The sequence below is a fragment of the Megascapheus bottae genome, chromosome 7 (assembly GCF_031878675.1).
Source record: "Megascapheus bottae isolate mThoBot1 chromosome 7, mThoBot2.hap1, whole genome shotgun sequence".
Lineage (NCBI taxonomy): Eukaryota > Metazoa > Chordata > Mammalia > Rodentia > Geomyidae > Megascapheus > Megascapheus bottae.
The window spans coordinates 40,013,670-40,041,332 of NC_143515.1; the positions used below are offsets into that span (position 1 = coordinate 40,013,670).

The 27,663-nt window shown below is 37.9% G+C and overlaps 1 protein-coding gene across 3 annotated transcripts in view; it reads left to right on the forward strand.

Annotated features, from left to right (window-relative positions):
* Peli1 (pellino E3 ubiquitin protein ligase 1) overlaps positions 1–27,663 on the forward strand; it is a 196,454-nt gene that overhangs the window by 128,926 nt on the left and 39,865 nt on the right. Inside the window, exon 1 of one of the 3 annotated variants that reach the window (XM_090336818.1) lies at positions 15,684–15,765. The exons of 1 other annotated variant lie outside the window; for it this stretch is intronic. The gene's annotated coding sequence lies outside the window, so the exon portion shown is untranslated. Of the gene's footprint in view, positions 1–15,683; positions 15,766–16,229; positions 16,489–27,663 lie in introns of those variants that run through there. One more of the 3 variants, XM_090336820.1, reaches the window with a different exon arrangement.

A 27,663-nucleotide genomic window follows, 5' to 3' on the forward strand; every position in this document is an offset into this window, starting at 1 on the left:
GGAGGAGAATGGAAAAGGAATAGACTGGACTTGAGTTTTGGTAGGCATAGAAGAAGATAAGAGTCAGAATAAAGAGCATCAAGGAAACTTGGATGAACTTTGAAGACACTATGCTATATGAAAGAAGCCAGTCACAAAAGGAAAAACCCTGCATAATTAAAATGGGAGTTGTCAAGTCTTGGGGAAAGGAGGAATAGAGTTGATGTTTAATGGATACATTTGGGAAGATGAGAAAGTTCTGGAGATGAATGGTAGTAATGCTTGAGCAAAAATGTGACTGTACCAAGTGCCATAGAACTATACACTTAAAAGTGGTTCAAACATCAGGATATGTGTTACAGCTAATTTACTGTAATATAAAGAGAGAAAGAAAACAAAAGCATGAAAAACAAACAAAGAGAAGTGGGATAAAGTCTGGGAATGTGGCTTAGTGGTAGAATGCTTGCCAAGCATGCATGAAGCCCTGAGTTTGATTCCTCAGTATCACAGAAACAGAAAAAGCCAGAAGTGACAGTGTGAATCAAGTGGTAGAGTGCTAGCCTGGCCTGAAAGTCCACAAACGTTTAACATATTTGGGAACTGTGCTATAAAGGGCAAGAGAGGAAAGAAAGAACAAAAACAACATCAATAAACCAACTCAGCTCCAATGGATACCTGAATTGGGATACCATGGTGATCAGAGATCAGCCAGAAGACAGGAGACAGGACAGGAACATAGGGCATGGCATTTGCTCTACCCAGCCTAAATAGGGTCAGGGCAGAGGACAAGGTCACAGGAAACTCCCAGTCCCAAGCACTGAACTGACAAGTTTAGTAACCTTGCCTCCAGGGGGTTCAGACACACCCATCACCTGGGAAGGAAGGCTTTCCCTTCCCTTCCATGAAGACACTGCCATCTACCATGTGGCCAATATGGCACTGGCCAGACCTGACCTCTCTATTTCAGGATAATTATTCAGAAAAAGGAAGGTCAAGGAGGGTATTTTTAGGAAAGCACATAGAGAGGGAGCGACCAACTTTATAGCTAAGAGAAACAGTACTGTTAGTTAAATGCAATAAAGTGATGGGAAAATAGAAGCCTGTGAGCTGCTTCTATATCTCATCCTGATGAACATTGAAGGAAAGGCAGTGGATGACATGATAGAAACATGAATAGTGACTGTAAAGAATGGCCAAAAGCCTTACTCTGCCCAGTTGGTTCACTTTATTTGGGAAAACTTAGGAAACCATTAATGGTTTCTTTTAAGTTTAAAAATCAATATCTAGTTTACTGTGACTTCCAAACAGCTGAGTGAAAATGAGCCACACAAATCACAGATTAGACTGCTCAATTATAACATAGTACAACAAATAGTTGGAACGATGTTTCAGTATGTAAATTTTTATTTTCCAATTAGATTTGAATATTTTATTTAATAAGGGGAAATATGTATGAACTTTTGAATACCACGATTACATTTCAAGAGACTATATCTAAAGTTGTACTCAATATTTCTCTAATTAAATTTAAATTTATTATTTTGCTCTTATATGTTCTTTAAAATACCTCAAGAAAAATATATTCAGATCATAGGTTCCCTTGAGTCACAGAGGAAAAGTAGTTAAATAAAAAAATAATCTTTTTCTCCAGAGTGGAAAAATAGGGGAGGATATTCTTTTTAGAGCACCATCTGTAATTTATATATTTTAGATGTCTAGTTGGTCTCTGCAAACTATGATCATGTACATTAGAAGACTGCCCTATGTATTTTGCCTGTTTAATCATAAAAGTTTATGGAGTATAGATAGGAATCCTTGATAGAACTATTCGAGAGAGTGCTTTGTCTGTCTGCCTGCATGTCTGTCTCTGGTGCTCGAGGAAGTCCTGGCTATTAGCCACGATTATGTGAATTTGCATCATTTCTTAGTTATATAAAGTTACAGGACCAGGAAATCAGATGCAAACAGGAATGTTCTCTCATTTCCAGTGCCCTGGCATGACCTGACTTTGGAGTTTTCTATGGCAACCTTTAGACCCACTCTACTCAAACATAGAGACAGTCGTACGGGCTCTTCTATTTGGTACACATTGCAAGATACTATTACTAAAGAAAAATAATCTTCAACCACCTTACCCCAACAAGAATGGCCAAGATTTTGAACTCAGACAATGACAGTTGCTGGTGGGGTTGTGGAGAAAAAGGAACCCTACTACACTGCTGGTGGGAATGTAGACTAGTTCAGCCACTCTGGAAAGCAGTGTGGAGGTTTCTTAAAGAACTGAAAATTGACCTTCCCTACGATCCCGCCATACCACTTCTGGGCATCTATCCTGAACATCATGACCCAAGATATTATAAGGACACCTGCTGAGCTATGTTCATCTCTGCACTATTCACAATAGCCAAGTGATGGAAACAATCCAGATGCCCTACTCCAGATGAATGGATACAGAAAATATGGTATAAATATACAATGGAATTCTACATAGCCAACAGACAAGAGAAAATAATGGCATTCACAGGGAAGTGGATGAATCTAGAGCGAATCATGTTGAGTGAGACAAGCCAGACCTAAGGAACAAAAGGTGCATGGTATCCTTAATATGTGGCTATTAAATCCAAAGAGTACAAGAACGAGGACTCAATAACTGCATACCCAAAGCTATGGACATGGTAATGGAAATATAAACATAACTATATAGACTTAAAAACCTATGACTCTATAGACATGTTTTATTTCATAAATTAATATGTTTCTAGGACATACAAACCCTTAGCCTAATTTTGATTAAATTCTAAATACTAAGTCCCAATGTTTGTAAATAGAGATTCCCTCCTTGAACACTTGTTTGTTAAACTTGTCATTTAAAATATGATGTAAAAATCAATGTTAATACATTCTTTAATAAAAAAGAAAAAGAATCTTCAGGGTCACAGTGTAAGGCAATAATGATTACATTAATATACAGATTTCTATGTAATTGTATACATTAATCTCAGAGAATAGGTACATTTAAACTTTGATTTAATATGTAAGAACTATACCACAATCATCACAAAAGAAATATAAATAAGCATGACACATGAGCAATTATATTTCAGAAGCCACCTATTTGTATCCAAAGCATAGACATTAGGATATTAGAAACATAGGCCATTAAAAAAAAGACTACATTATTTTCTGAGATCTAAAAGACACAAACAAATTAAAAACTGGAAAGAGAAAAATGAGAGGAAATTAAATGGGCATTTCTGAGAAGATGTCAAGCAAGTGAAGACAAAGTTTCCTTTCAACATTTGTATGTCTCCTGTTTTTATACTGTGACTGCCAAAATGCTTCCTTTCCTTTGAAGGGGAAGAAAACAAGACATTATGTTCTCTAAAAGAATCCACTGTCTGCACTCCATCTAGGTGTGCAGAGTTATATTCTAGGCCAATTATTCGATTGTTTTGACAAGGCCTATCCTATCAATTCAATATTGAATCATTCTAAAATTCATTCTAAAATATAATTAATATATATTTAAATATAATTAATATCTAAAATAATTCTAAAATATAATTAATGGGGAGAACAAAGAATGAGGTGACATGGACCAAGAATCTTTGCACTCATACATAAGGAACTCATACATATGGAACTGTAACCTTTTTGTACATCCACATGATCATCATCATCATCATCATATCATTTTTAAAGAAAATATAAACTATTCTTGTAATAGATAATAGATTTTTCAAACTCAAGTATTAGTCAGTATATATGGGCTATATGAAGACTTAGGCTGGAAAATTTGTCAGAATATTTCTGGCACAATAAAGCCTCTCGACTAGATCTCTTTTTGCTGTATGCCTAAATCATATTTTGTAATATTTCTGAAGCAAACTGGAGGATCCACATCTAAGTTACTAAGTACTCTAAGATTCTAACACATCTTTAGAAATGTTCTGATAATGCTAAAATCATTTGAAATCAAAGCATAAAAAATATTTTCCTAAAAATATCAGAATATGACCCTCTACAGTGTCCAAACACTTCAAGACAAAAATCCAAATGAATAGTTTGTAGTTTCAAATGAGTTTTAAAACTGAAACTGTCTTGGAAAAATAATGAAAACAAGTCATTGTAGCTATACATCCTGTATTTATCATATAAATACATTTGAAGGAAATAATGTTTTGCTTTCTATCATACTTTATATGAACTATGAACTCCTTTGTGGAGGTTTTTTTTTTACATAATTCTCATTAATTATCTTGTCTTTATTCTGTGGGCTGAATTCAGGATCTCACACTCAAATACTATACCATTTAAGCTATGCCCACACCCTTGTCTTTTATGTTTTTATTTTGTTTTGAGACAGGATTTAAAAACAAAGACTGGCCTCAAACTTGGCCTCTAGTTCTGCCTCTTGCTGATTTTATTTTGGAGATGGAGTTTCAAGGATGTCTTCAGTTCAAGCTAGCTTTGAATGATGATTCTCTAGGTATCACTGGTGTGAGCCACCAGTGCCCAGCTTCAATATTCTTTTATTTTTTAATTCCATTGCAACTAATAAAAGGTCTTGACCAGAAGAACTAAGGCCTCATGCCTCATACTTTTTTTTTTTTTTTTTTTTTTTTTTTTTGCCAGTCCTGGGCTTGAGCACTGTCCTTGGACTTTCTCAAGGCTAGCTCTCTATCACTTGAGACTCAGCACCACTTCCGGCTTTTTTCTATGTATGTGGTACCGAGGAATCGAACCCAGGTCTTCATGCATGCTAGGCAAGCACTCTACCACTAGGCCAAACTTCCGGCCCCATGCCTCATACTTTTGTCAATGACATGTGGTACCACTTTAGAGGGCACGTATTTTAGGTTCATTAAAATTAAGTAATTCAGCTTAGCACCAGTGGCACATACCTGTAATCCTAGCTATTCAGGAGGCTAAGATCTGAGAGTCACAGTTTAAAGGCAGCCCTGGCAGGAAAGTCCATGAGAATCTCATCTTTACTCAACCATCAGAAAACCAGAAGTGGAGATGTGGCTCAAAGCCGTAGAATGGCAGCTTTGAGCAAAAAAAAAAAAAAGAAAAAAAAAGCTGAGGGACTGGGCGGACACCCTGAGCTCAAGCCCCACGACCAACCAAAAAAAATTAGTTATTGTTTTCTCCACAAAGTTCCTGGAGCCCTGTTAAAATGTTAAAACTATTCAGCAACAAATGACATTTTTATATATTATCTGTTTATAATCACTAACAACTTAAAATGCTATTGTAAAGTTACATTATTCGTAAAATACATCAAACTTCTAAGCAGAACAAGGGACTTTAAAAGAACTTTGGTAGGGAGTGAGGGGAGGGAAATGGGGACAAAAACATGAGAAGGAATATCAATGTGTGAGAAGCAATGCACCTACTACCTGACAAATGTAACTGTAATCCCTCTGTACGTTACCCTGGCAATAAAAAAATAAATAAACAGTTCAAAAAAAAAAAGCTGAGAAGCTGAGGCACTGGGCTGACACCCTGAGTTCAAGTCCCACGACTAACCAAAAAAAAAAGTTAAAACTATTCAGCAACAAATGACATTTTTAAGTATTATCTTTTTATAATCACTAACAACTTAGAATGCTATTTTAAATTAAATTATTCATTAAAATACATCAAACTTCTAAGCAGAATAGGGGACTTAAAAATAAAAGATGCTTAAGGCACCATTTATCTGGCAAATATCATGTAATCCTTCTATTAATTACAATAAAAAATATTAAAAAATAAAAATAAATAAAAGATGCATGGGAGCTGGGAGTTTGGCCTATTGGTAGAATACTTGCCTAGCATGCACGAAGACCAGATTTGATTCCTCAGTACCACATACATAGAAAAAAAGCTGGAAATGGTGCTCAGGCTCAAGTGGTAGAGCTCTAGCCTTGAGAAAGCCCAAGGACAGTGCTCAGGCCCTGAGCTCAAGCCCAGGATTGGCCAAAAAAAAAAAAAAAAAAAAAACCCTGAAAAAACAAAAAACATGCATGCCTATGAAAGTAATGAACTATATATGAAAAATATTTTTTCAAGTTTCCCAGGAAGAACAATGTTTTCTAATATGTATTTGCATACCTAGACAAGCAATAGTTGACTACTTTTTTGAAAATAGAAATCAAATGCATCATACACTAAGTTGCATTGAAGTTTATCATTTTGTCTTTCTATCATTCAGAGGTCAGATCAAGATTATCATCATGAGACTAATCAGCACTGTAGTAGTAAAGATGGAAAAGTGTAAGAAGTAGAGCAATTATGCCAAGTACATTCTACTTTTAAGTGTATCTTTTGTTGACATACTCCTGAATCTTTGAATTTAATCCCAAAGCTTTTTAAAAAGAATATCTGAGCTGTGGTTCATACCTGTAATCCTAATTACTTAAGAGATTGAGATTTGAGGATCCCGGTTTGAAGCTCTTCCTAGGGGGGAAAAATCTGCAAGATTCTTATCTCTAATTAACTACTAAAAAGCCAGAAGTGGAGCTCTGGCTCAAGTGGTAGAGTGCTACCCTTAAGCAAAGAGCTAAGCGACAAGTACATAGGCCCTGACTTCTAGAACATATACACACAGATAAGAAGATCTATGACTCTTTCTTTTTCACAGAATTATAGTATGAGGGAATATCCAATTATTTTATTTTTCTAATAGTTTGAATTTCTGGCAAATTTTGAATTTTTATAATCTTGAAAAATATTTTTAAAAACTGTAGGATTCAATACTTACATATGACATTTATTGTTATTAAAGTGTGAGAACTATTTTGGGTGGGGCTTGGGACACAAAATATTATTAGGCTTTATTTAGTGTATTGATTTGAATTGGTTTCCAGTATAGAAAACTTTTATTAGGAAAGAGGTATTCTGTGTAAGAGAATTTTCTAGGTGCTTTTAGCTCATTCCTTCAAATCCACAGATTAGGTTAATTTTAACCAGATCTATTCTTTTACTTCTTAATATGCGGCACATACCTCTACTTTCTTAAACAGAGAGTGGTCAGCACAATGTGACTGTTTCATGGTACTGAGCTGGGGGCTTAACTATGCATTCATTATTGTGCAGTTTTTTTTTTTTCATTGAACAATCTCTGCATTCACCAAATCCCTCAGAGTCTGGTGTGTTGTGTTCAGGCCTCTTGCCTTATTTATGGAGTGGACTGATTTTAAAGTTTCCTATTTGTGGTTTCTAATGAAGAATAAGGCACAGGGGAGGAAAGAAAGCTTGAATCACATCTGTAGATGCTTTATTTATTGATTGTGCAATTTAACAAAAAATTATTGAACTAATTCTATTTATTTATTGGCAGTTTGAACTTACTAGTTTGCACTTGCTAGGCAGGAGCTGTACAACTTGAATCTCTTCTGTTACCACTGTATCCACAGCGTTCCCTGAAAGTGTGTGCTCCAGGAAAACACTATTTGAATATCTCTCTCCCTCTCCCTCTCCCTCTCTCTCTATTCCTCTCTCTCTCTCTTTCTCTCCCTCTCTCTCTCTTTCTCTCTCTCCTCTCTCTCTCCCAATTCCAAGACTTGAAATCAGGGCCTAGTACTCTAACTCAGCTTTTTGCTCATGGCTATAGCCTCCTACCACTTGAAACCTACCACTACTTCCTGCTTTTTGTTAGTTACCTAGAGAAAAGAGCATCTTGAATTTGTCTTCCAGGCTGCCTTGAAATCCCAATCTGCATATCTCAACCTCCTGAGTAGGTAGGATTATAGATATGAGCCGCCAGCATCCAGCTTGATGGTACCACTTTCTATTGTGTGATTTTAGACAAATTATTTCATCTCTGTCTGGCTCAGTATACTCAGATGTAAATGAGGAGAATCATAATAACTACCTCAAATGTTTATGTCAGCTATTCAAGTTATTATTCCATACTCAGAGTAAACACACAATGTTAAGATCTACAAGGTTCGGAAAGACATGTGTATTTACTTCTAGCCTCTTCTTCTGTAGCCTGAAGAAGAAAATGATCAAATGTACTGAAATGAATTGAAAGCTTAATTTTTTTTATTTTTTTATTTTTTATTTTTGCCAGTCCTGGGCTTGAGCTCAGGGCCTGAGCACTGTCCTTGGTCTTTCTCAAGGCTAGAGCTCTACCACTTGAGCCTCAGCACCACTTCCAGCTTTTTTCTATGTATGTGGTACCGAGGAATCGAACCCGGGTCTTCATGCATGCTAGGCAAGCACTTTAACCACTAGGCCAAACTCCCGGCCCTGAAAGTTTAATTTTTTTAATGAAACTTATAGGTTAGATTCATGGGTACCACGTACATAGAAAAAGCAGGAAATGGTGGTGTGGCTCCAGTGGTAGAGCTCTAGCCTTGAAAAAGCCCAGGGACAGTGCTCAGGCCCCGAGGTTAAGCTCAAGGACTGGCAAAAAAAAAAAAAAAAAAAAAATGGCATTATCTTTTCTTTTCTTCTTTTTGTCCTTAGGTTGTTTGACTCCATTTTCTCTGTTTCACTTACAATTTTTATGAGTGAACACACACACACACACACACACACACACATACACACACACACACACACACACACACACAGAGTGGAGACGGGTGATTATTCTGCTGACATTTGAAGAATATGTACCTTAACTATGAATCCCCTTTATTGTCACTGAAATTTTCCATAATACAAAGGTTGTGTGTGTGTGTGTGTGTTAGAATGAAGATGGTAAGTAAATACATTAATAAGTATATTTGGATTTCAATTGAAACCTGTCTGGATATTTGAGAATATCAAGAAATTTTTCAGGGTTTTAATTTAAATATGATAGTAGTATTGAACTTCATCTTTGAAAAAAGTTATCTCCTTTTTAAGAGTCACCTGTGAATATACAGCTGAAATTACATGGCACCTAAACTTCATTTGGAAATAATCCAACAGATGAATTAGAATGACTAGGAGTTGCAACTGCTGAAAACTGGAGAATGAGATCATGAGGTTCTTCGAGACTATATTCTTTCATTCTGTATGTACGTGTTGAAATTTTCTGCAATAAAAAGGTCTTTGAATATTGCCTTGGGAAGAAAAAAGTCTCCTACCAACCAAGAAAGCTCAGGCTAGCTAAGTCTAGCAAATGAAACTGCCTGTATGCTAATATGATACTGATTTTATCTGAGTAGAAGAGGAGGCTGGGGCGGGGGAGGGGAGGCTGGTAACCCTAGGAGAAGGCGTGTGGTGACTCAGGTCGGTGGGGAACCTGGGAGCTTTTTACTGTGACACAGTGAGGTGGAGTGGTGAAGCAACTGATCTCTAAGAGGTAACTGTGGAGGCAGGAGGCATTGGATGATTAAGGCATGATTTGCAACTGCATGCGGAATCTATCTGAGAAATATTAAAGTGGTGGCAGTTTGGGAAGCAGAGGTCAAACAGGAGAATTCAAATGCCAAAATCCAGGGTTTCTCTAACTGAGATCTATGAGGAGATCACAAACAAACCTAATATAAGGAACAACTTGCTATTTTAATTACTAAAGTGACAGAGACTAAAAGAAACTAACAAGGAAAAATTGGGGTTGTGTGGGTACCTATCAGGCTATATGGATGATATTAAGGAGAATTAAACTGAATGACACAAATTTATATTCCTTTAACTTACCAAATATAAGTGTAGTTTGCTACCCCACTTAGCCTGCCCCCACAGCTCCCCAGTATTCCCCGGCAATGTGTTAACTTTCTAAATTATAACTCCAGAAATAGTAAAAATATTTTGGATAATGAACAAAATAGGTACTTGAAGCAAAATATCTGAAATAGTTTTCAAAAATGAATGAAAAAGAAGGCCGGGAGTTTGGCCTAGTGGTAGAGTGCTTGCCTAGCATGCATGAAGACCGAGGCTCGATTCCTCAGTACCACATACATACAAAAAAGCCAGAAGTGGGGCTGAGGCTCAAGTGGTAGAGCTCTAGCCTTAAGAAAAGTCTAAGGACAGTGCTCAGGCTCTGAGCTCAAGCCCAGGACTGGCAAAAGAAAAAAAAAAAAAAAAGAAGAAAACAGATGTTTCTGCATGATCTGGGGGTGTAGCTAAGTGGCAGAATGTTTGCCTAGCATTCAGGAAGTACTACATTAATCTCAGGTTCATACATCATGGCAGACTGAGCTGACATAATATATAAAAATAAATATAAATATATAAATATTTATATATAGAAATGCTGTGCAAATATAGTAACAAAAATAACAATGAAATACATAACCAAAGTTGAAAAAGAAAGAGAAGAATGAGTGCCCTTAACAGGGAAAACTGTAAGCTGAGGAAGATATTAAGCCAGTGACCTGAATATAGGTAGCAAGGCTGGTGGCTGGGGCTTCCATGTTTACAGGATGGACAAGAGTTTCTGTGAACTTGCAGGGAAGGGGCTAGCACCAGGACTTCTGCTAATGACTGGACTTGGTGAAAAGGAATTATAAAAGTTCCATCAGACTGAACAAGTAGCAATTTATTATCTACCCTGAACTCTAGTTAAAGAAAATCATTTTTCTTGGGAGAAATCTAAATGCCAAATTCCCTAATTGTTGAGTTCAGGAGCAAGAGAGAGGGGAAGAGGGGGGAGGGGGTAGAGAAAGGAGAGAGAAGGGAGAGGGTTGGAGGGAGGGAGAGAGAGGAGAGGGAGGGAGGAGAGGGAGAAGGGAGAGAAAGAGAGGGAGGAAGAGAGAGAGGGGGGAGGGAGGGAAGGAGAAAGGGGGAGAGAAAGAAGAGAGGAGGGGGGAGAGAGAAAAAGAGAAATTTGGTAAATAAAACATATAAAGAAAAAAAAGCAACAGAAAAATAGGGAGTGGGCATGGTGATACCTTTAATCCTGACTACATGCAAATCAGACATTAGGAGGATCTCAGTTCAAGGTTAGCCCTGAACAAAACCTTTAGACTCTATCAAAAATACCTGAAGCAAAAGAAGACTTGGGACGTGACTCAAGTAGCAAAGCATCTGCCTAACAAGTGTGAGACACTGAGTCTAAACCCTAAGTACTACAAAAGGAAAACAAGGTAAAAATTTAACTTTAGACTGTTCAGAGACAGGAATTCCAAATGGTCAGTATTTAGGCTTTCTTATTAAAGTTGCCCTGCTTGCTTCCTTAATCCTAAGAGAAATATCAATACAAACCATGATGTGATAGTATACATTCATTTAAGTAGCTTAAGATGATAGCAACAGAAAATAATAAAGTTTGGTGACCATGTGGACACACAGATCTAAAAATTCTGATGGTGGTGCCTGGAGCTTGGCCTAGTGGTAGAGTGCTTGCCTAGCATGCACGAAGTCCCAGGTTCAATTCCTCAGTACCACATACATAGAAAAAGATGGAAGTGGTGCTGAGGCTCAAGTGGTAGAGCTCTAGAGAAAGTCCAAGGACAGTGCTCAGGCCCTGAGCTTAAGCCCAGGACTGGCAAAAAAAAAAAAGTTCTGTTGGTTTTCCACCAAATCTCATCTGCATTATTGCATATTCTCTTAGCTAGCCACTCTAGTCAAAAACAATTTTGATTTTAGATCACACATCACTTTGTATCATACTTCAATAGATCCTCATTGCCAAACTCCTAGGCATGACATGGCACACCATACAATGACTTCAGTGCTCTTAGAAACTTTCCCACGTCACTTTTCTTTTCTTTTCTTTTTTGTGGGTCATGGGGCTTGAACTCGGCACCTGAGCACTGACTTTGAGCTTTCTCAAGGCTAGAGCTCTACCACTGGAGCCACAGCACCATTTCCAGCTTTTTTCTATGTGTGTGGTACCAAGGAATTGAACCCCAGTCTCTGGGCATGCTAGGCAAGTGCTCTACCACTAGGCCAAACTCCGGCCACACTTTTGACATCACAGGCTATGAGAAAACATTCTTGTTCATCTGGCTAGCACCTGTTTTTCAGGATTCAGCTCAATCACTACCTCCTTTCTCAACTGATTGGTTGACTTGCATTTTCACACAAAACTGAGTTTCTTTTCTTTATATGCATTCTTTCTCCCATAATGTATTTCTAAGAAAATGCCTATAAAACTTTATTGTACTTTATCTATTCACTTGATAATAAGTGAATAATTTCCATATTCATAGCCTGAAATCGTTGGATATGGTCCAAGAGCTACTTGATGAAAGAATAAAATCTGAGATGCAAAAATATATGCAATTAGTCCATAAGCAAATAAACCAGTTTTAGGGATGGAAACACAATCTAAACCTTATCTGCTTTCCATTTATCTCCTTTCACAGTATTTTTTATTTCATTGTATAGAGGGATTACAGTTATATTCGACAGATAGAGGGTGCATTACTTCTCACTCATTGATATCCCTTCTTATGTTTTTGTCCTCATTTCCCTCCCCCATCCCCTCCCCTCTCACAGTATTTTTTGATGTTCTAAAATAACTGCATACATATGTGTGAGGCTATTCTTTGGTGTTCAAGCATATTCCTTTAAAACATTAAAATCTTACTTTCTTGTCTTTGACATTTCCCAAATATAACTAAAATGTCAGAGCCAGCATTTGGGGCCTACAAATCTTTTGAGTGAAAGCCCAGGCCTTCAAATTGTATGCCATTCACAGGTTTAAAATAGGAACCCGGTCTATGCTGACTATGAGCTATTTGGAGACCAAGGAGATTAGAAGAGAATAATTTTATTTTCAGAAGAATGTGAAAGGTAGGACCTAGGAGAGCTTATCTATGAAGAATGTGAATATTAAAATGAACACACACACACACACACACACACACACAATCTTATTGATCGCAAATCCAAGAATCTCATCAAGAGTTCAATATGTACCCTAGGTTTTTCTGATCCTAAAAAAAGAAGTCTGCCTGGAACTTTCAGTAAAACGACCAGCCTTCAGTAGACAAACTAAAAGGATATAATCTTTTGCAGTATAAACTATGAACATTTTGGACTGAACCAGAACAGTTATGTTCATTTGCAGCAGAGGAAACATTTGCCATGAAAGAAGAAAAGTGTTTGCAATAGTTTCTCCAAGTTATATACATACATACATACAAAGATAGGTATATCCAATTTCCTCTGCATCATTTACCAACAAATTATATTTATTGAATGTTGTTCTAGAGAAAAGTACTGCACCTTAAGTGTTTATCAAAGGTCCATGTACAAAGGCTTGCTTTCCAAGCAAGCAGGAAATGGAGGGACATTTAAGAGAGTCCTAGTTTAGGTGATTGAGAGTATGTCATTGAAGAGGGCAGTGGACTCCAGCCCTTCCTGCTTCTTTCTTTGCTTCCTGGACATGAAATGAGTGGTTCTGCTCTCATCCCCACATGTTCTGCTTCGTGATGTGCTGCCTCTTCATAGGCCCAAAGACAATGAGGATAATTGATTATGGACTGAAACTTTTGAAAGCAATAATAAAAAGAAAATGCCAAAAGGAGCCAGAGGGACAAGATGTATTATGTAGACAGGAACAAAATAAGAATTTAGTAGACTTCCAATAAAAATTCTTCAAGACAGAATACAATAAAAAAATATTTTTAGGGCTGAAAAAAATCTGTCATGTAGAATCCTATATTTAGACAAAGTATTTTTCAAAAATGAAGGCTAAAGAAAACAAAAGCTTAGACAATGTCTCCAGCAGAACTGAACTACAGAAATGTTAAAACATCCTTTAAAAATAATGCAAACAAGGTCTAGAACCCTGGCTCAAGTAGCAGAGCACCTACCTAAGAAGCATCAGGCTCTGAGCTCAAATGCCAGTACTTTTAAACATTAACCACAAAAAATAACAGATATAGCTAATAAGTCTGTAGTGAAAATAAAATGGCATTCTAAAACAATACCTTAAATGGAGAAACATAAATATATTTAAGAAATTGTGTCCACCCCTCCTTTATGTTGAGGAGTGGGTCAGTGTCATCATCTGGAGGTAATTAGCTTCATGCCATCTACTGGCCACGATTTTTAGTTTATGTATAGACATGTGACCCAGTGAGGCTTCTGGGAAAAGATACTGCACTTGCTGTTCTCCCCACTTTACAGTGTTCTCACTCACATCTTTGTCTTCCTTTCTTCACTAAAATATACAAAGTCCTAGTGATCTTCAAATTCAAATGAGATCTAAAGCCTTTCCTGGCCTTTCCAGAGACTGGAGTAGCATGCACTTTTCCTATTATAGTACTTGCCACACAGAATCTCTTCACCTCTTTTGTAGAGTAACCATTTTGAAAAAAAAAAAAGGTATGTTTCATTTACATTTTTTATCTCTATTTCTAAGGCCTAAGTGCCTGGTACATAGCAAACACTCAGTTCATGTTTTTCCAATAAGCAAATAATTATGTGGTCTGTAGGCAGCAGAATTTCAGCTTCTAGGACTCTCTGGAAACCCTGACTCTCTTCTGTGTGTCTGATTCCTGGGCATTAACCCTTTTCTTCCTGAGTGTTGGCTTCTAGGTAAACTGAGAAGAGAAATCAAAGAGCTTTATCTCAAATCCTCTGAAGAGTCAATAATGAGTCCCAGCTTTCTCTGCCCTTCTCATTACCACCTATGCATTCCTGAATGCCCAGAATGGGTGTGGACTTAGCTGACCAGATCAACGACATACTCTCATACCTTGGTTCAGGTTTTACATTCATTGCCTAATGAAAGTTGGCCAATACATACACATATTAAGCGATTTAAAACTCTCTACTCGTCTTTTGAATTTTGTGAAATTTGTGTCTCCTAAAAATGGTGAGTCTTAAGATGAACCAAACTAGGTCATTTTATACTGATCAAGTAAATGTGAATGTTACCTTTGCTGGTTAGCTAGTTGGATGTGACTAAATGAGCAAAGAAATCATGAGATTCGGTTGATGATGTTCCTAACAATTCCATAAACTACATTACTGGAAGCAACCAGATTTCAATGTCTTGAATAAGGAAATCTGAACTAAGAAAGGATTCGCTTAAGTCTAGAGAAAAGGGTATTTGTGCTTTTAGGACTTAAGAGTAGGAAATGAAGCACCAAGACCAGGTGAAATGTCCGGAGGAAGTCACATTTCCCTGAACACTTGGGAGAGGTGAAGCTAGTTGTTGGGAGTGGAACGAAGCGGGAAGGACTAGCCAGGGGCCGAATCCTCCACAGCTCTTAGATACAAGAACCGCCTTGTTTAGTCAACAGCAGTACGGAACACATTCGCTAGGAGAGTTAGTGACCATGGCAACGGAACACCCCCCTCCATGACATCCCTCAGAGCATGCGCAGTGCAGAGGATGCGATTTGATCCTCCACAACAATGTATCCCTTTTCCACCACACCGTCGAAGAACTACAATTCCCAAGAGCCTTCGCGGTGGGGCGTCGCGGACTCCTGTGGTCGAACGGCCCGAGTCCCCATCCACTGGTCCCGCCCTCCTGCTAGTCTCCTCCCCTCCCTCCGAGTGTGTGTCAGTGACCCAGAGGCGGTGTGAGGCGGGGAGACCGTCGGGGAGGGGGGGCGCCGCCGCCTCCGCCAGCAGCAGCAGCAACAGCGACAGCAGCAGCGGCGGCGGCGGTTACAGCAGTAGCAGCCTTGCAGCGCGGCTGGATCTGCCTAGAACCTCCGGGAGCGCACCACAAAGCCGGCCCCTCGTCTTCTCACCAGCGGCTCTTTGGCGTTCGACTCCGCGGCCAACTTCGCCTGGCGGAGGCACAGCAGCTGGCGAGGAAGGAAGGCGGCGGCGGCGGCCGGACGAACGCTGGGGCTGCCTGCTCGCGTGGCCCGCGCACTCACACTCGGCCCCCGCGCGCCGGATCTCGGGGGTGGCCGTGCTGGCATTCGGGCCGCCGGGAATTGTCCGGTGAGTGTGCGGGGCGCCGCGAGCTGCGGGGAGGGGTCACGGCGGGGCCGGGGTCCCGGCGGGAGCGCAACTTCCTCGGGGACATTCTCCGCGGCCGACCGTTGTGTTCGGTCGGGCTCCTGGGTCCTCTCGCCCCCGCCTCCGCGACGTCGAGCCGGGGACGTCGAGCCGGGGAGGCGGCGGGAGCGGAGTTTGCGGCGCCTGCATCCCGCGCCTTCGCTGAAGGAAGCGCCTTTGTCAGCGGCGCGACGCGCCCGCCCTCCCCCGCCGCGGCGGAGCGGCGTGCGGCCAGGAGCCCCGTGCGCTGGACTGCGGGCGGGGAGCGGAGCCGGCGCGGGTGGCGGGGAGGCCCAGCCAAGTGAAAGGGAAACAAAGGGGGCCGGGAGTGGGCTTTCCTTTTGTTCGTGCGGATCTAGGAACTTCTTTCTGCATCCTTACATAACGCGGACTTCCAAGTTAGTCATTCTTTTTATTGCTAGGATTATTGTCATCATCTCTGCGTCTCTTTATTTCCTTTCATCTTTGGATCTCAGCATTAAACACCTACACACACACACACACACACACACACACACAAATTTCACCTACCGGGCCCATGAAGAACGAGTTGCATACATACATACCCGTTTCCGTAAGTAGGTAAACTGAGGTCCAGAAAGCTGTGTTAATTGATGGATATGCTTGATCTACCGCGCCTGATGTCTTGAGGCTCCGAAGGCGTTGGTGAGTAATAACTCGCTCTTCGATGTCCCGTGGAAAAGTTAAAGATGCTCATTTTACTCACAGGTGAACCAAAGTACGAAAGAAGCCTGGGTAATTGTTGAGTAGTTCAAACAATAGTTCTTTTTTTCACACAGTGTTTGAGTTTAGCTCTTAAAACCTCAAAGGACTTCCTGAAAAATGTTCTGAGTGGAGAAGATACAGAAAACCATCAACTCAACTTACCTACTTTAAAAAAATTTAATACGTGCAAGCATTTAATACGTGAAAGAGAGCTGGGGTGGAGGGGTAGAGTTTTGGATCATTTCAAAATGTAATACGTTTTAGTCACTATGCACAACAGAATGTGCCTTGGTTTGAGCATTAACACTTCCCATCCCTTGATTATCAGTTTATCCAGAAAATATTACTGAGCCCATTATAATGAGTTGTTTGTGAACAAGCACTGAAACTTGTTTAAGTATATTAAAAGGTTACCTATTTTGTTTAGATACAAAAGCTGTTTACTTCTTCTTAGTCCTCAAAATGTTACTTTGTTTTCATACCAGGAGATCTTTTGTTTCAGATACAGCATTGTCTTCTACATTGAATATGCAGAGGAAAAAATGAGATTATTCAATTTACATAGGAGTGGGAATCTGAATCTTTGAATTTTGGGAAGGTTCTGTTTCTACAGTTCTATTTCAGTTTATAATACGTTTTTTTCACAGCAGAAAAATATTTTCCCAAAACGTCATGATTGTGCAAATACAGCACATGAATTATTTTTTATTCAGAACTAATAGAATAGAATCCTCTAAAGGGTAATTTTATTTATTTCTGGTACTTTTTAGGGTACTAAACTAGAAGGTACCAAAAAATTAAATCAAGCCTCATTTCTATCAGATTTTTCTTATAGCAAAAGTGAATACTTTTTACTTATGAAAGTCCCTTGAATTTAATTTTGTATTGTATAGCTGTCCCCAGATTTTATTTTCTAGTGGTTTCATTACAATGAAAGTGAGACATGTATTGCTTTGTTACTTTTTCTTCAGTCTTCTAACCTACCTCTTTTTGTAATTTAAGAGACCCTGGGTTTAACACAAACAGTTGGAAAAGAGAATATGAATTGTGTGGAAGCTTGAGTGTTGAAAAGTGGTTATCCAGATTCCTTAGCTAATAAATTTTAAGTTTTTAAAAGGGAAGTAACTCCTAGATTTTTATGAGCTTCGTTAGTAGTATCATATTTATTGATTTGAAAAAAAAAAAGCTGGAAATCTCTTGCGGCAAATTTTAGGATTTTATGCTCCTGAAAATTGATGTTTTCTCTTACAGTCAGGTTTGTGTTGAATTTTATTTCTTAGTACTTACCAACTATATTTATCAGAGTCATGTGTACTTCAAGGAAACTACTCAGTGCCTTGAACTCAGACCGTGGAGTCTGAAGGCAAAAGTTACAGGTTGCTACTGAAGCCTGGCTTTGTAATTGTTCAGATTTCTTTGGGATGCCTTAAAACAAATAATGAATCCTGGGGGCAGGAGGAGGGCAGAAAACTGAGGTGAGTACTAATAAGGCAAGTGTCCAGGTTAAACCTAAGAATGTTTCCATTTGACTTAGTTTCTGCTTTCTTTGGGGTTATCAAAATGTTAATTGTAAGATTTCTGTCATTTGAGAATATGCTTTATTGTGGTTTTCCAGTAGCTGAGGTAATGCAGAGATAATAATACTGCTTTGTGAATGGCTCATGTTTTCAGATAGAACCTTTATCTGGGAAAAACATTAGCTAAAGAGAGAATTGAAAACTGTCTTCCTAATGTGCCACATACATTGTACCATTAAACATTAAGATAGACCTAACACTTGAATCAGTTTATAAAAATTGCCATACATATATTTTAACTGTATATATTAAAATTTCCTACTGACCAATGTATGACAACACTGAGATGATTTTAGGAATTCCTTTGGGAAAATCACAGTCCAGTTGCTGTCATTTAGCTGAAGAAAATAAAACATACAAGAACTATTGAAAAGAAACAAGAAAATCAATAGTGAAAGAAAATTGGTGAACGTACTTTTAAAGAGTCTAATATTAAAGATTCCTGGCAGCATTTATAAACAGATAAAATTATAGCAGTGAATTCCACTTAGCACTTACTGTTTACAGAATTTTTTTTTTAGCCACCTTGCCCAGATATTTTCTAAATATGTTACACATGACAAGTAAATAGAAGTTATTCTTTCAAGGGATTTGTGTGTCTGGAGTTTTAGTTTTTACATTTGTGAGAGTGAGCAGTTTATTAGTTAAAATTTGACTTATTCTAGAGAAAGATTTTCCCCAGATTAATGTTGGGAAACTCCAGACAAGAAATATTGGTCACACAAAGTCTAGATATGATGTTCTGCTATTAGCCTCTTTTTTTTTTTTTTTTGGCCAGTTCTGGAGTTTGAAGTCAGGGCCTGAGCACTGTGGTTGGGATTTTTCAAGATTAGACTCTACCAGTTAGGCCACAGCACCACTTCCAGCTTTTTCTATTTATGTAGTACCAAGGAATTGAACCAGGGTCTTCATGCAAAATAGGCAAGCACTCTACCAGTAGGCCAGACCCCAGGCTCATGTTATTAGCTTTTTAAAAAATGTTATTTTATATAGATCACTTCTTTATTTTTGCCTTTGGAGATTGAAAATAATTGCCAGACATGTTATACTTTGTATGTTCCAAATAATTTTTGTGATTCTTGAATGAGTTTATAATAAAGAGAAGGCACACAATTGCTTGTGTGAATGTCAGGGAAATTCCATTTTTTTAATGGAAATAAGAATCAAAACATATGCATTTTTTTTTAAGACAAGATCTTGCTTGCTATGTAGCCCAGGCCTTCCTTCAACTCCATGTCCCTATACCTCAGCCTTTCTAGTGCTGGGATCACAGTTGTGCATACCCCCCCCCCCCCGACCCCCAACAGCATTTCTCTAATTTCAGAAATAAGCTCTGATTACTTATTTCTATTTAAAAAGGAAAAGAAGCACCAAATTATCTGAGAGTCACTCAAATCTTGTATTTTCTCTCTAGTATAAATTTATTCTGCCACAACAACAGCAATGACCATCAGGTAGTTAAGTGAATTGAAAATGATCCTAAGAAGACCTTTTTCTATTTTCAGAATATTGAACAACGTGTTTTGGTTTAGTTTTTGTTTTGTTATACCACTGAAAACTATTTCAGAGAAATAGGGTTCTACATAATACTCTCATATTACCCCATAATATATGTGTGTATGTTTTCCTCAAAATTCCATGTACAGAAAACAGAATATATTGCTCACATTTACAAATGGGAAAATCCTGACTTTTGTCATCGTGCCAATTACTCTTGACCATTTATAAATGTAATTTAAAAATTAATTCAATACACATGTAGTTTCCTTCCTTTCCAGAGCATTTCTTGTGAATTTTATTTTATAGTGAACCTCTTGGGATGCTGCTAATTCTAAAAATATGTAGTATTCCCAGTTTCCCACCATGTTGTGCATTCTTGTTCTAGGTTTACTTTTTTTTCTGGCTGGTGGGGGGAGAGTTGTCTTGGGGCTTGAGGCTCTACCACTGTAAGCCACAGCTTCACTTCAGGATCTTTGGAGTTAGTTGGAGATAAGAGCCTCAGGGACTTCCCTTCCTGGGCTGGCTTTGAACCATGATCCTGGGATCTCAGCATCTTGAGTAGCTAGGATTTCAAGTGTGAGTCACCAGTGCCTAGCTGTTCATTTTTTGTTTTGTTATTTCGCTGCAGTTTTCTTTTCCCCTAAACCAAGTTTCAGCTAAAATTTACCATACAAAGTTCCTTCAACTTTGTTTGGAAGAAGAGTTCACTTTTGAAGTATGATTAAGCAGGAAGAGCAATATGCTTCCTTTAATAATAAATCTGATTGTTTTATGATTACTGAGAACTGTGTATAGACTATTAGAATTTCTGTTTTTCCACTTAGTAGGAAAGAGTGCTACGATTAGCATTTTTTGCCACTAGACTTGAGCATAAATGTCACATATTCATTCAGCACTTATTGGATACTTTTTACATGTCCTGCACTGGTTTAGATATTGACATGAGGCTAATATCTGTGTCTTCCTGCTATTTACACTCTAATCCTAAAACTGGAACAATAAAAAAATAAGTGGCTAGGGTTGTAGTTTAGTGGTAGTGTTTGTCTAGCATACATGAGGCCCTGACTTTAATTGTAAAGCTGCAAATGCTTAAAGAAGAAATAACCTAGTTTCTTCAAAGAATAATGCCAGCAACTAATGAGCAAGGAAAAACTTTTAAGATTTAAGAGAGAGACTTAAGAAGCATGTCCACCAAATGTAATATCTGGAATTTAGATTCTAACTGTAAAAAGACATTTGTGGAAAATTGTTTGAATTTGGATATGGGTTATTTAATGAAAATTAATTGTCATAATATATTGCGTATGTGTGTATGTTTTTCAGAAAGTTCTTCCTTGAAGAGATATAAAATGAATTATGAATTAGAATATGTCGTCTGAATTTTGGGCTTGGAGAAAACAGATGAAATGTGATTGGCCTTCTGTGGAAAATTGTTTATTTTGTACAGAGAGATATATGAGATCTCTTACATTCTTTCTACTTCTGTGTCCGTTGAAAATTTTTCTATTAAAAATGTATATAAACAACAGAAATAAAGAAAGGAATAAGAGGGAATGTGAGAGATCTGAGAATGGAGTGGGAGGAAGATGCAGTTATAAAGTCAAAAAAGACTTCTTAATAAGATGATGTATAATTTGAGTAAAGAGTTGAAGAAGAGAACAAGTCTGGTAGGTAATATGGGGGCAAGAAATTTCAGATAGAGAGACCAGACAGTGCAGTGGCGCTGAGGTGCAAGCATGCTAAGCTACAAAAAAACTACAAGAAGAAGACTTAGCAGTGCCTGGAGTAGCAAAGGATAAAGAGTCAGAGTGGTAACGCTTTGGTGAATAAAGTATGAGTTGTATTAAGGATGGCTGTCCATCTTGCTTTAAAAGTAAAAGTAAACAGTTGTCTACTTTAGTCACTGAAAGTCTTATACTTACTCTCAACAAGACTGATTACTCAATATTTTTAGAACTTTTTTCTTAATTACCTTCTAAGTCAAAGAGCAACACATGAAAATAGCCTACAAGATAATCATGTTATTTTTCAGGTATGACTGAATTTTGACACCAAGAAAATAGGAAATTAAACCAGGTGCGGTGGCTCATGTCATAATCATAGCTACTCAGGAAGCTGAGATCTGAGGATTGAGGTTCAGTGTCAGCCTGGGCACTAAAGTCTATAAGACTCTTTATCTGCAATTAACCACTAGAAAACCAGAAGTGGTGCTGTGGCTGAAGGGGAGGGTGGTAGCCTTGAGCTGAAGAGCTCAGGGACAACGCCCAGGCTCAGAGTTCAAGTCCACAACAAACCAAAAAAAAAAGGGAATAAATTGAGACTATTTCTAAATAATAGATGTACTCTGAAAAATCAATTACTGTTCCTAAAAATCATGTATGTCCCCTCCATACACTGAAAAATAAGTTTTAGTGAGCATTCTGGACATTTTTAGCATCATTTGGAATTTTTTCTAAACATTGAAACATACATGTGCATATAAGACCATATGTATTAATGCTTAAGTAACAGTCACTGAATAAGTTTTATTAAGTATTAAAATTAAAACCGTACAACTTTCTTGTTGCTAGGGCATCGAATTGGGGAACTGAAAGGATAACATGTTTAATGTGAAGAAATGACTCTGGCTTTCAAATCTTGTATTCATGCTTAATTTCTCAGATAAGTAACTTTCCAATTTTTAATCTTGTATTAATTAGAAGTATAGAAAAATTAGACCTCATTCAAATGTTTAAATGCCCAGAAAGTTCTCAATAGAAAATCAGTTCATAGGACAGTGTGCATGTAGACATTATTAGTTTTGAATAATTATTATTCCCATTCAGTTGTTTACGGGGATAATATTTCAAACCCAAGAAACTAAACTTATTTCTAAAATGATTTTCACTCTACTGGTAATAATGGATGAAGACAATTCTTTTTCTAAAAAATATGTCTAATGATTGGGAAGCACAACTTTTTAAATTGTTTTCAACCAATGGTATTTAGAGTTTGATGGATTAAGTAGAATTTGAGAACCTTTACTGAACACCAAGTTATATAGTGACTACAGTCACTATAGTGACTAGTAAGACTACAAGGCCAGGTGCCTGTAATCCTAGCCACTTAGGTGGTTGAGGATTGCAGTTTAAAGCCAGCCCAGATTCAGGAAAGTCCATGAGACTGTCTATTTAACAATTAAAAACAACAACAGGGGCCGGGAGTTTGGCCTAGTGGTAGAGTGCTTGCCTAGATGCATGAAGACCTGGGTTCAATTCCTCGGTACCACATACATAGAAAAAAGCCGGAAGTGGTGCTGAGGCTCAAGTGGTAGAGCTCTAGCCTCGAGAAAGCCCAAGGACAGTGCTCAGGCCCTGAGCTCAAACCCAGGACTGGCAAAAAAAAAAAAAATAATATTTGGGGCCGGGAGTTTGGTCTAGTGGTTAAAGTGCTTGCCTAGCATGCATGAAGACCCGGGTTTGATTCCTTGGTACCACATATAGAAAAAAGCCAGAAGTGGTGCTGAGGCTCAAGTAGTAGAGCTCTAGCCTTGAGAAAGTACAAGGACAGTGTTCAGGCCCTGAGCTCAAGCCCAGGACTGGCAAAAAACAACAACAACAACAACAAAAGGTATTAGAGCTGTGGTTCAAAGTGATAGAGGATTAGCCTTGAGCAAAAGAACTCCAACATAGTGCCCAGCCCCTAAGTTCAAGTCCCCCTCCTCCCGACCCCCCTGCAAAAAAGACTATGGGTATATAACTATCTAATACTTTAACAAAGCTTCCTATTTTAAATGTTTTTCAGTAGTTGTTAGACATCTAGCTCTTTAATATTTGCATGTAGTCATAGATAGCCAGACCTATTCACATACTGTATATACTATACAGGTATGTTAGGCTGGATTATTAAATATGTTTTAAGCGTTAGCCTGTTAGCATGGAACACATGTTCCTATTAACTCCAAACATATTTTAAAAATGATCTTTTAGTCATCTGTAAAATAAAAAGTGGCAGTGGTTTTTAATAAAAGACTTTGAAATTCTGTGGTAATTATACTCAAGGGTGGCTTGTTTTAGGAAGAGCTTTCAGTATATTGATTTGGTGGTCAAATTATGACCATTTTTGTGGAATTAAAAAATTAAAAATGGAAGAAAAGAGGGTAGAGATCATGAGAAGAAATGAAAAAAACCATAATCATACAATAGTAAACATGGCCATGAACAAGTTTGATAACTTGGACCTTCTTAAGTCTCATGTGTTAAGATTTAAGTGTATGAATTCAGTAGAGAATAGAAACAATTCAACTGACACTAAAAGAAAACTAATACTTTGCAAAAGAGACGTCTTACCATGTTAACTTTAAAAGTATGACCATGGGAAAACCTGCACTTAATTTTGGAAATAATAATGATCAACAATAATTAAGATTTATTTGAAAATTCAGTCTGTTGCTCACATTTAATACATTTTTTGCAGCAGTAGATTCCAGGTTGATGCTCTGAGCTTAGGCCTTGCATGGTATTTTTAATTCTGTGTCACTGCTTTTTTCATTTCTGTCTCTTCATTACTGTTCTTTTTGCTGTACTGTGTATATATGACTTTCCTTGTCTTTTATGTATGTGTTGCAGGGAGGGGCTGTTGAACATGGTATATTCCATTAATTAGAAACTAAGAGATAACTATTTTACCTCTAAGAAATTTGGTAGCCGAATTAACAGTCCAGTTAAGCTTAAAAGCTGTCTTCAGTTCTTAGTGTTTGTTGTCTTTTCCAAAAATTTAAAATGGGAATTTTGTCAGTATTCTCATAATCATATATGATCTTATAGGAAGGCTGTCTGGATTTCAACCAAGCTTCTTACAGTGAAGAGGAAAAGCTGAAAAGATCAGTGGTGAACTTTCCAACTTCTTTCCATAAGAATGAAATACAAAGTGATTATCCCTAATTTTTTTTAGTTGTTTATTGTAGTGTTCAGCATACCAATTGACCTACAATTTAGAAGGCACAATTAAGTTCATTTTTATTCTTAGCAATCAGAGAAAATATTGGAAATATTCAAGACCTGAATGCTGTACAGTATTCCTGGTTCTTCACATATAACCATGCACAGTCCTCCATATTCCTCTGGGTTTCTGCCAGATTTAATGAATTGCCTGTACTGACTTTTCTTGCATTTTACACTATGGTTAACTTAATAGATTTTTCTTTGAATTGCTTCTTACCACCATTCTGTAAATTCACCATCAAAGGACCAAAACATCCAAATTATAGATCTAGTTAAGTTTACCATTCATAAGAAAATATGTAAAACAATGTGACTTCTGTGAGATAGTGGCTCCTAAATAAAAATCACAGCCATATTTATAAGCATAAGTCATGTAAGAGAAAAGACCTTTCTTTTCTTGTTTGCTTTTTTTTTCTTCGTTTTTGCTATACTAGGTTTGTGTTTGGAAGGCCAGTGCTCTACCAATTGAGCCCAGCCCTCCAGCCTTACTTGTTTTCTTTATTATTTATATTTATTTGATGCTTAATTGGAGATAAGAATCTCCTGGACTTTTCATGCCTGGGACAGCTTTCAACTGTGATTTCCATATCTCAGCCAGATTTACAGGAATGAGCCACCAGTGCTCTGCTTCTTTATGTTTTAGTGTCTTGTTTTTGTTTCGTTTAGCATGGACCCCAGTTCTCCTATTTGTACTTCCCTCATCGCTGTGATAATAGCACATACCACATTGCTCAACTTTTATTGATTGAGATGGAATCTCTAAAACATTTTTCCACAGGCTGGTCCCCAGTTGTAATTCTCCCAGTCTAGGATTACAGATGTGACCCACCATGCCCTGCTGCAGAAAGCTTTTTAGCTATATGTTGCTTTTTGTAATTTGACTTAAAATAGTTCAGTCCCTGAAGTGGTCCTGTTGGTTCACCAAAGGAGTGGTGATAGTTTTTGATGTGGGCTCTTAGCAAAAAAAAAGATTTGTGACGTCAGTTGATTGCAAGTAATTTTCTAATTTATTACTGACAGCAACAACAATAAAAAAATAACATTTTGCTAAAGACTTCTCTTGGTTATGTCTCTTTTAGAAGTAGCATGATGACTTGTTTAGGTGTAGTTCACCTCTTAAAGATCAGACCTTAAAGGCTTTAGCCAGAAATACCTCCTAAACTGTCTTTAAAATGGCTTCCAGAAAGGATTTTCTAGGTCTCATAAATGAGTAGGCTGTTAATGATTCAGTAGGCCCCCTCATTTTCCTCCTACCTGTAAGTTGAAAGCTCCTTCATAACATCTAGGTACCTTGAGTCATCATGACTCCAACTCTAAAGAATTGTCATATGGAAAAAAATTTACCATGAAGTAAAATTTTCAGGAAACAATATTAATCAGACCATTCATTGATCACAATCATAGAACATACAGAATTGTGGGCTTCACTTATATCTTAGAGTGTACACAGGTGCCTTTATTATAGGATTTGTAAGTCTTATAATAACATAAATCTTTCTAAGGTGTTTGTTCTGAGTTTTAATTGGTTTGACTTTTTTATTATGTTACATAAAATGAACATTTTTATCGAAAGCATGTATTGGAGATGAGAGGCAGTTATGTACAGGAGAAAAATCACTCTAGCTAAAGGTAGAGTATTTCACTTAACCTCTCTGAACCATAATCTCTTTATCATTACAAGATCAACAACTCCTTAGCAGGTGTGGCCTTTTGGAACAACCTGTGACATTATAGCTACTGACGGATGCCATATAGGCCTCAGAGTTCTTGATTTTCTTTTGTTTGTGCTAGAAATTGGACACAGAGCCTTATGAATGTTAGGCAAGCATTCTACCACTGAGCTATATCCCTAGTCCTGTTATTTTGGAGTTTTGAGAGTGTTGCTATGCAGCCTAAACTACCCTTAAAATCCCCCTTACTCAGCCTCCTGAGTGCTGGGATTGTAGGTATGCTCCACTGTACCCACCAGACTCCTTTGTGGTACAGTACTATCAAACTACATAGTTGGTATTCTAGATGAACTCTGCTATCTCAATCATATAAAGTCTTTTCTAGCTCAGAGATTTCATGACTTTCAGTAATTTGCCTAAATAAAGTCTGTCTTCTGAGTCGTTATGGTTTCTTTATATTGAAGGTTCACAGTTTAAACCTATAAGAATTTTTTGTGTTGAGGGATAGCATTTTTGTTTTTCATGTAATGATATTGAAAATAAAGATTGAAGAAAATTCCCAATGGCATGTAAATTTCCAAATACAATGGAATAAAAATGATTTGTGATAATATTATTTAAATTAATTTCAAGTCCTAAATGTTCTCTGGCATAAATCTCAAGGTAGTGAAGTTCAAAGTGATATGTTTATCTGGAAGAAGGTATGCCATGGAGCAAAAAGAACAAACGCAGATCCAGAGATAAGAAGCCTGAATTCTAGCTCTACAAACTGGTTTTTAACTCTGGTTAGTGTCTATATCTGTTTAATGATATCATGCCAGTAACTTCTCAAGCATTAAATTATCATATGAGTTACCTGAGGATCTTATTTAAGCGCATATTCTCATTCAGTAAATAAGAGTAGGACTTGAGCTTGCGCCCTTTCCCTCTCTCCCTCTCTCTCCCTCTCTCTCCCTCTCTCTCCTTCTCTCTCCTTCTCTCTCCTTCTTTCTCCTCTCTCTCTTCTCTCTCCCTCTCTCTCCCTGTCTCCCTGTCTCCCTCTCTCTCTCCCTGTCTCCCTCTCTCCCCTCTCTTTCCCTCTCTTCCCCCTCTCTCCCCCTCTCTCCTCTCTCCCCCCCTCTCTCTCATACTTCTGTGTTGCCCAGGCTGGCCTCAGACATATCAGGACCCTGCTTTTTCAGCTTCTCTAGAGTGTTTGGATTAAGGTATACACCACCATGCCTAATGAGCTTTTTTATACATCATCTACATGTAGTACTAATGAAGGTCATATACTACGTTTATAAAAGCAGTAGGCAGGGCCGGGAGTTTGGCCTAGTGGTAGAATGCTTGCCTAGCATGTACGAAGACCTGGGTTCGATTCCTCTGTACCACATACATAGAAAA